Source organism: Acomys minous (assembly GCF_964271855.1).
Source record: "Acomys minous genome assembly, chromosome: 14".
In the NCBI taxonomy this organism is placed as follows: Eukaryota; Metazoa; Chordata; class Mammalia; order Rodentia; family Muridae; genus Acomys; species Acomys minous.
Genome location: NC_140496.1, coordinates 53249683 through 53259288, shown reverse-complemented (window position 1 = coordinate 53259288; position 9606 = coordinate 53249683).

Here is a 9606-nt window from a genome sequence, read left to right as displayed (position 1 = left end):
CATTCCTAGGCATACACCCAAATAATGCTATGCAATACAACAAGGACAGTTGCTCAAGTATGTTCATAACAGCTTTATTAGTAACTGCCAGAACCTGAAAACAACCTAGATTTTCAATCCTTCAATCTGTAGTCCTTCAATCGTAGAATTGTAAGAAAATGTGGTAAACTTCCGCAAGGGACTACTATTCAGCTATTAAAAACAAGGACATCAGGAAATTTATAGGCAAATGGATGAAAGTAGAAAATATTTCCCTAAATGAGGTAACCCAGACCCAGAAAGACACACATGGTTTATCCTCACTTATAAGTATATACTAACTATAAAATATAGGATAACCAGCCTACAATTTACATACCCCCTAGATGCCAAGTAACAAGGAGGACCCAAGGGAGGATGTTTGATCCTCAATGAGATGAGGAAAGACATCTGAAGTAGCAGGAATTATATGGGTGAGGGATAGGGAGGGGATCAGGAGTGGGGATCAGGAAATGCTGGGACCAAGAAGAAAAATCAAGATGGGGAAATCTCTGGGATTGCAGAGGCTTCCAGGAGTATATGAGGTGACCACAGCTGAGTATTCTACAGCTCCACAGTGGGGGATATAGAGCCTGAATGTGCCACTTCCTCTAGCCTGGTGGGACTTCCAGTAGAGGTAGGGAGACATCAACCAACCTACAAACCCTTTGGCCCAATTTTTTCTGGCTATGAGTTGTGCCAGGATAAATATGGAGCAGAGATGAAGGGAATGGCCAACCAAATGCTGGCCCAACTTGAGGCCATTCCCATGAGAGACAGAAAATTGACAACTATTAAAGCTATTCTGCTGTACTTGCAGACAGGATCCTTGCATAACTGTCTTCTGAGAGGCTTTATCCAACACCTGATGGTAACAGATGCAGAGAAATACAGCCAAGAAAATAAGCATAGCTAGAGGAGTCTTGTGGGAGAGTTGTGGAGAAGGATTTAGGGAGATGGGAAGTCCAAGAACACCATAAAAAGACCTATAAATTAAACTAACTTAGGCCCATGGTGGTTCACACAGACTGAAACACCAAAACCATGCATTGGTTGGACTTAGGTCTCCTACTCATATGTAGCAGAGGTGCAGCTTGTTCTTCATGTAGGTCCCCTAACAATTAGAGCAGGGGTTGTCTCTGACTCTGTTACCTGCCTTTGGAACCCTTTCCTCTAGCTGGGCTGCCTTATCTGGCCTCAGTGGGAGAGGATATGCCTAGTTCTGCTGAGACTTAATATACCAGAATGGATTGTACCCATGGGGAGCCTGCATTTCTTTGTGAATGAGCGGATGGAAGATGGAGGATAGGATGCAAAGGTGGGATTGGAGAAGAAGAGAGAGTGGGGATGGGATCAGGTTGTAAAATGAATAAACAAAAATGAAATAAAATAAAATAACGTAAAAAGGAAGGAAATCTTTACTTTGACTCACAGGAGTATAGTCCATGCAATGTGGAAATAATGTTGGTATCAGTAAGGTAGTTGGACATATAGTGTTTACAGTGAAGAAGTAGAGATATAAATGCTGGTGTTTGCTCATTCCTCCTCTTCTTGTTCCTTCTCCTCCTCCTCCTTCTTTTTCTCCTCCTTTGTTCCTGTCCTGACCATACCCTCCTATTAATCGGGTTCTCCACTTTCAAGGTGAGTTTTTTTTTTACTTCAATTAAATCATTGTGGAAAACTTTCATAAACATACCTTGGGAGTTTTCCACTGTGATTCTAGTAACAATCAAGTTGAGCTTTGTAATAGCAGGGTCTAATGGACACAGGCCAATAACTACAACTACTCAGGTTGATGAGGTAGAAGAATCAAAAATGGAAGTTTTCTTGGGCTACAGAGTGAGCTTATTGAGAGCCTAAGTCAAATGGTATAAATAAAGCTGTGGATCCAGTTCAGCATTAGAAAACCTTCTTAGCACATGTAAGGCCTATGTTCAATCCATAACAACTCAAAAAAATTTAAAAAGGTAAAAGTTTGAATAAACCTTCAAAATAAAACAATGGGTGACTGCTTATAGCAGCACCATTCATCTAAAACTATAATAAACACAAAAGTTCATTCATTGTTTTCTGTATAAAAACTATGCATGCAATAGACTATATAATAAGCTCTGGTGTGGAGGAGACTGGAAAGCATTAAGTGAAAGACATCAGCTATAAATTGTCATATTTTATGATTCCATTTACAATAGATGTTAAGATATGAAAACTGGGGTCAGTGATGAGTGATCAATGATTACATAGAGTCAAAGAGTAGTAGGTGATATGGCATGAAGTTTCCTTATTTTGTGATAAAATTTTTCTAAGAGTGATTGTGGTGATGGTCACTACAGCTCTGTGAACATTCAGATCAGACTTGAGTTATATATTTACATGGAGAGTGATATCTTAGTGAACCCATAGCTGCAATAGATGACATAGACAGACCATGCAATCACCAATTACTTAATAAATATCTGTAAAACTATAATATAGCCTGTAGTAAAACCTAAAAAAAGAACACTTCAGTATCCACTTAAGTCATTTTTATTAACAAAATCGCAATGCTTTCTAATTATTCTATAGTGGAGCACAACTTTGATTTTTATATTCCCCTGTTTTTACAATTTTCAGGCAGAGCAGATTTAGTTAATTGACAAGACTCTATTAAACCACTGGCACCTGCAAAAAAAATCAAGATATTTGTTCTCCCGTTACTTTATAAGCCATATTGATTAAAATCTGAAAGGGCCAAAAATAACAGAAACCTTTAGAGATGATGATGAACTAGTGAACACAGAAAGAAGTTTATTTCCATTCATGTAAAACATAAGTATAATCTCCATGATCTCTGGGGACCCAGATCCTTCTAGCTAGTTATTCTACCATTTCAAGAGAGCATTCTGCTTCAGGGTCCTTCCTGGAGATACTGCTCTGACTTTCCTGATTATCTTGAAGAATGAGTGAAATAAACTCTTTCCTTCACTGAGTTCTTTTCAATCAGAACAACTGAGAACAAACTTGAACCAGATGACTAACAGGATTAATAGGCTGTATTAAAAGGGAGGGTGACATGTTATCAGTCCATTGGGAATATGCTAAATTTCCAAGTTTCTTTTCACAACACAAATAGCAAAAAACATGATTCAAACCCAAGACCAGAATTCTTTAGAGCAGTGGCTCTCAGCTTTCCTAACATGGTGACCATGTTCCTCATGTTGAAGTTTTGTTGCTACTTTATAACTATAATTTTGTTACTGTTATGAACTGTAATGTGAATATATGATATGTGATTCATGTGACAGGGTCATTTGATTCCTAAAGTGGTCACAACCCATAGGCTGAGAACCACTGCCCTAAAGCTTCCTTGGAGGATGGAGCCCATGTCTTGGTTCAGTCTTTGTTCTCCTACCAAGAAGAAATATTGGATGAAGCATGGTTCTCCTTCACCCCAGTGGTAAATCCATATTCAAACTGTAGAACATATGATTATGATTCTTTGAGAAAAAAGAGTATTTGAAAGAGCTTGAGATTTCATCTTGGTTTACATGGTGTGACCCAAATCTAGATATGGTGACTTTGAGAAAAAAAAAAGAAGAAAGAAAGGTATCAGAGAATAGGCAAATGTGGCATGAGTGTAGAAGTAGAGACCACAGTGATATAACCACAGCAAAGGAGTTCTATTTATAAAGAGAATCAAGAAGACACAGGAATGTCCTCCTTTAGGGTCTTCAAAGATTATGTAGCACTTCTGCCTCCATGTCTCTGAGAAGTTAACTTCTGTGTGACTAACTGGATTTCTGTTAGTCTTGGCAATCACCAGGCAAGATCCAGTCTCTCCCAGTAAATTGTCTACCCATGGAATCTTATAGGTGGTGCCACTATCATTTTCTAGTGTGAAGACATTTCTAGATCCAGCCCACGGCATTACTCTGAGGTTATAGAATCTCTAGGAAGTGTGGCCTGGTGGAAAAATAAAGTTTGTCACTGAAGGTTTCCTCAAAAGGGGCTCTAGGATTCTTCACCTTTATTTACTCTCTATTTGCTCCTGGGTCATCATGAGGTGAGCAGCTTTGCCTCACCATGAAACCCCACACCCATGCTTTGCCTTGTAGCAGGCCCCAAATCCAAAGACTGTGGGATTCTGAAACTATGAACTGTAAATATTTTCTTCTAAGTTGATAGTGCCATGAAGTTTACTCAGGGGAATAATATTGACCAATATTTTGAATTTAAGTTCCAGAAAGCTATAGGAGAATAATGTAAACCCCAGAGTAATGATTAGCAATTGGCAAGGATGCCCCCATTGACAAGTGCCTTTATGCATCAGCTCCTCCTCAGCCTACACAACACTATCTACTTTTCAGAAGCTCATCACAGAGCAGAGATTTGAAGCCTACACAACTAGAACTGTTATAAGATGTAATAGCGGGAAACAATGAGATTGGAACTAAGAACTCTACAATATGAAAAGTATGCACAGCCTGGAAATAAAGACTCATTGTGTGTCTTCTTAAGTAGACCATGCCAATTAAAAAATCCAGTGAAAGTAATCACCCTCAGTTCAGAGACAATTGGGTACAGAGGGGAGATTTTATTGTTCTGGAATATTCTGAAGAAAGAAATGGTTTCAAGAGGGAGGCCAGAGTTGAAACATAGTTGTGGTGTAAAGAAAGGGAGAAGGTTATGGAAAGATACAGGCTGTATTATTAATAATATTGATCTAAGCTTGGCTAGTTTAAAGAATGGAGGAGGAGTTGCATCAATAAGATAAATGGTATCTCTGGTAACCTTGAGCTCTGTATCGATGGAAGGGTGAATAGAGAGATTTTGGGGAATCAATGTGACTATTTTTAAAATTGCAAGAAAATTGATTGAAAGGCAGTGAAAGAAGTGGGTAAAAAACAATGTCAGTCTGTCATCACAGCAAATGAGGCCATATCGCTGATCACCCGCTCTTAAAACCAGACTGTTAATAAGGGTTTCAGGAGGAGGAAAGGGGGTCACAGCATCTGGAAATAGGCTGCTCTGCTGTATTTATAGGAAGGAATGAACTAGTTCAAATATTCTAAATAGTTCAGCTTCCAGGTATGACATGCAGTCAGCCCATTCAGGATGGCATATGCCTCACCTTCCCCAACATCTGATCACTTCTTTTATACACATAAAAGAAAGGAAAAGATTCAGCATGTACTGATGCAAAGTGAAACATGATATGAATTGGTGTGCTGCAGCCTTGTGTATGGAGGATGCTTTTTCCTTTTCAACAGATACCTCATTGACACTTGAGTTTCTGAGATGAGACTTTAAATGGCCTTGAAGTCTTAGCCTCAATCAACTTTAATCTTCTTTCCTGAACCCAAGTTATTTAATAAACTCAGTATCATGAATAAGCTAGAAGACAGTTGGATTTTTTTTTTACTATTAGTTTGTACAGTTCTAGAACCTTTGAAAAAAATGAGTTGGTCTTAATATTAACCATTTTCATTTTTTTCTTCTATTTATTCTTCTCTCATATATAGCATCTTAACTGCACTTTCCTCTTTCTCCACTACTCTTAGTCTCCCCTCCCCAACACTCACATATAACACTGCCTCTCTCCTCCAGATCCACTTCTCTTCCATTTCCCTTCAGAAAAATGCAAGCCTCTCAAGCATAACAACTGAACATGGCATAACAAGTCATATACCTTCACATGTATGAGGCAACTAGTAGGAGGAAAAGGGTTCCAAGAGCAGGCAAAATAGTCAGAGACACCCCCACTCCCACTGTTAGGAGTTTCACAAGAAGAAAAGAGGCACAAGCATAATATATATGCAGAGGACTTAGCTCAGACACATACATGGTTGTGTTTTTCACTTCAATCTCTGTGTTTCGCCTATGAGCCTTGCAGAGTTTGTTCTGTGGTCCATATACTTATGGTATCCTTGAACTCCCTGGCTCCTACATTTCTTCATCCATTTCTTCCAAAAGGTTTCCTGAGCTCAATCTAATGTTTAGCTGAGGGTTTCCTTCAGGATGAACCAGGGATGGGTGAGGATGGAAACAAGAGGAATCAGGCAGGGGGCAGTGAGATGGAGGGAAAGAGTACTGGAGACATGAATGTAATTGAGGCCATTTCAGGGCAATGTAGAAACCTAGTATATTGGAAACACCCATGAGTGAAATCCTAGTGAAGACTCCTAGTAAAGGAGGATATGGAGTGTGAACTAGCCATATTATGTAACCAGGCACCATTTCCAGGGGTGGTATTGAGATATCAACCCAGCCACAAAACCTTTAACCTACAATTTGCCCTGCCAGTAGTATGTGCTGGGGTAATGGTAGCTAAGGCTTTGTACAAGTATCTAACCAGTGACTGGTCCAACATAAGACTTACACCACCAGAGGAAGACCAAGGCTGACACTGCCTTGAGGACCAGAAACCAGAGCCTGGATATCCCAGAGACCTAGGATTGAACCAAATATGACTGGCAAAAATAACTAAGTGAAATGGCTCTTAATGATATTCTGCTGTATTCATAGACTGGAATCTAATCCAATCATCATCAGAGAGGCTTCAACCAGCAACTGATGTGAATATATGAACTGTTTTCATATAGAGAAATGTTGAGGTGAATACCTGCCCAGCCTTCCTTTTGCCTATTCACATAAAACCTCTACCTAATCCCAGCCATCAGTCCTTTTTTACTTTGATGACAAGCTTTACAAAACCTTATCATTTTCTTGATACAATTATATACTAGAGATACAATTGAGCTAGCCAGTCTATATTTTTTTCCAGAGAATTCACATGTGAGTAGTGAAGACAGGACACATAATCAAGAAAATGTAAATAGATGAAGCCTAGAATTTGACTGAGAGAGACAGACTAAGAGACTATGTTAAGGAAGTTTACTTACAGGAAGTTCATTTCTAGGGAAAACTTAATAAATAGGGGGATCAAGCCATGTGATAGGTTGTAGTAGAATTTTGGCTATCCTATGTAAATATATTTTTGTTTTCATCTCAAGTGTGGGATGTGAAACTGCCTTTAGTTTATCCACAACTGATTACAGCCTTGTGAGAGAGCATGTGTCTTTGTTAGCTGGAAACTGTCTCCTGCAGGAGGCATGGTCTTTGCTATCTAGAAAACATCCCTGTGAAGACTCTCAGAGAATATAAATAGGAAGGGAGTGAGAGAAAGAGGGAGAAAGAGGAAGAGAGAGAGGGGGGAGGGAGGGAGGAAGAGAGAGAGAGACAGAGACAGAGACAAAAAGACACAGAGAGAGACAGAGAGAGACTGAGACAGAGGGAGGGAGGGAGAGAGAGAGAGGGAGAGAGAGAGAGAGAGAGAGAGAGAGAGAGAGAGAGAGAGAGAGAGAGAGAGATTATTCTGAGATGCTCCAGAGAAAATTTTGAGAAGGCTGCTGCTGATTCATTCTACTGCTTGCTGCTGCTGTTTGCTATTTATCTGGACTGCTGGAATCCTGACAATTAGGAGTGAAATCAGCCCCAAGAAACTGAGTCCAAAAACATGTACATCCTTTGTCCCTACTAACCTTCTTTCTTTCCTACTTCAGCTATACTACTCCTAGGCAAATACCCAAAAGACGCTCCACCATACTACAAAGATACTTGCTCAACTATGTTCAAAGCAGCTTTATTAATAATATTGAGAATCTAGAAACAACTTAGATGTCCCTTACCAAAAGAATTGATAAAGAAAATATTGTACATAAGAGAATTCTACTTAGCTACTAAAACCAAAGACATCATGAAATTTGGGGGAAAATAAATGGCACTAGAAAAGAACATCCTGAGTGAGGTCACCTAGACCCAGGAAGACACACATGGTATATACTCACATATAAGTGGATATTAGTCACACAGCATAATCAGGCTAGAATTCATAGACCAAAAGATGCCAACTAAAAAGCAGTGCACAAGGGAGGATGCTTGAATCTCGACCAGAAGGGGAAATAAAATAGACATTGGGGCCCTTTTCAAAAGTTCTCTATTGTTCAAAATGGCTACATGGCATTTTAAATCCTTTAATTATCTTTAGGTTCCTGATGATAGTACTACCTTGCTGAATCTGTGTGTCATCTGAAATGTTTACATGAAGAAGGCATGGAGGCCCAGCTGTCCTCACCTGAACAAGATTAAGAACACCCAAAGTAATGTGCAGTGGTTTTTCTTGGTTTGTTTTCTTCATTTGATCTTTATTGTGATTTGGATATGAAGTACCCTCCCAGGTTTCATGTGTTGAAGGATTGGGTCCCAGTGTTTGAGGTGAGGCTTAAGTGGAAGTGATGGGATCACATGGGTTCTCCCTTCCATGATGGCTTATGGACTGATGGATTTACAGTTTGATAGTATTTCTCAAAGATGGTAGGAAGTGGGGACTGGTTGAAGGGAGAAGCTCCCTGTGGCTGTGCCATTGAGGGGCATCTCTTCTTGTCTTGTACTGTTCCACTCTCTCTTTACTTCCTGGTTGTCTGAGTTAGGAGATCTTTATAGCATATCCCTATTGCCATGATGGTCTGCTTTGTTTCAAAGACATGGATTTATGCCATGGGTTAAACCTGTGAGCCTTAATAAGATTTCCCTCTCTAACCTGCTTCTCCCAGAAATTTTATCATTGCAAAAACAAAACAAAACAAAACACCTCTCTTTGTACATTCTTCATTTGCCAGTACAATGTCTCTGCATTCAGTGTGAGAAGAATCTAAGACTCAGAGATGTGAGGTAGCTTGCCCAACTTTACGCAGCCTGTCAATGCAAGAACAAAGAAAAAATATAGAATCAGCTGTTTTTAGTTGCTAGATGAAAGGGAATGAGCATTAGCTCTATGAGAACTTCCCCATTGTCTTGGTTTGATTAGGAATGAACCCCATAGACTCATGTGTTGGAATTTTTGGTAATAGGGAGTGGCACTCTGAGGAATGTAGCCTTCTTGAGTCACTATGGGTGGGCTTTGAGGTCTCAGAGGCTCTTGTCAAGTATTTCTCAATCTCTTCCTACTACCTAAGAATAAAGATGTCAAAATCTTGGCTCCTTCTCTAACACCATGTCTGCCTACACACCACCATGCTTCCCTGTTGGGTTCAGCTTTTCCAAACCTACTTTATTTGGGGTTCCCTAATGCTTATACATTCCATCCAACCTACTACCCTAGATAGGAGAGAAAGGAGGTTTATGGGAACAGGGGAAGTAGACCTTGTAGAATTCAGTTCCTGGGAGTGTGTCCCCTGGTGTAGTTGGCAGGATTTCAGCAGACTAGCAAATCCACCAAAGTTGCTGCTGGATACTGGAGGAGCAGGAACCTGGAGCATTCAGAACCTGGAGCCTCAGCTGCAGCCCAAAGCGTAGAAGCCTTCACTGGAGTAGTTCTCTCAGAGCATCTCGAAGTGGAGCAATGAACACACCAAGAACCCAAAATCCCTGCCTCCAGTTTTGGGCTCAGAGTCTGTACTAGGATGTTTTTCATCTGGTAAAAATCAATTGACCACATGACATGGCTCAACCTCCAAGTGGATAAACATCACCTGCTCTCTCACGAGTCTGTTCCCCATCCCACATTTGGGATCAAAACAAAAACATGTTTACATCCATTGCATATCCAAC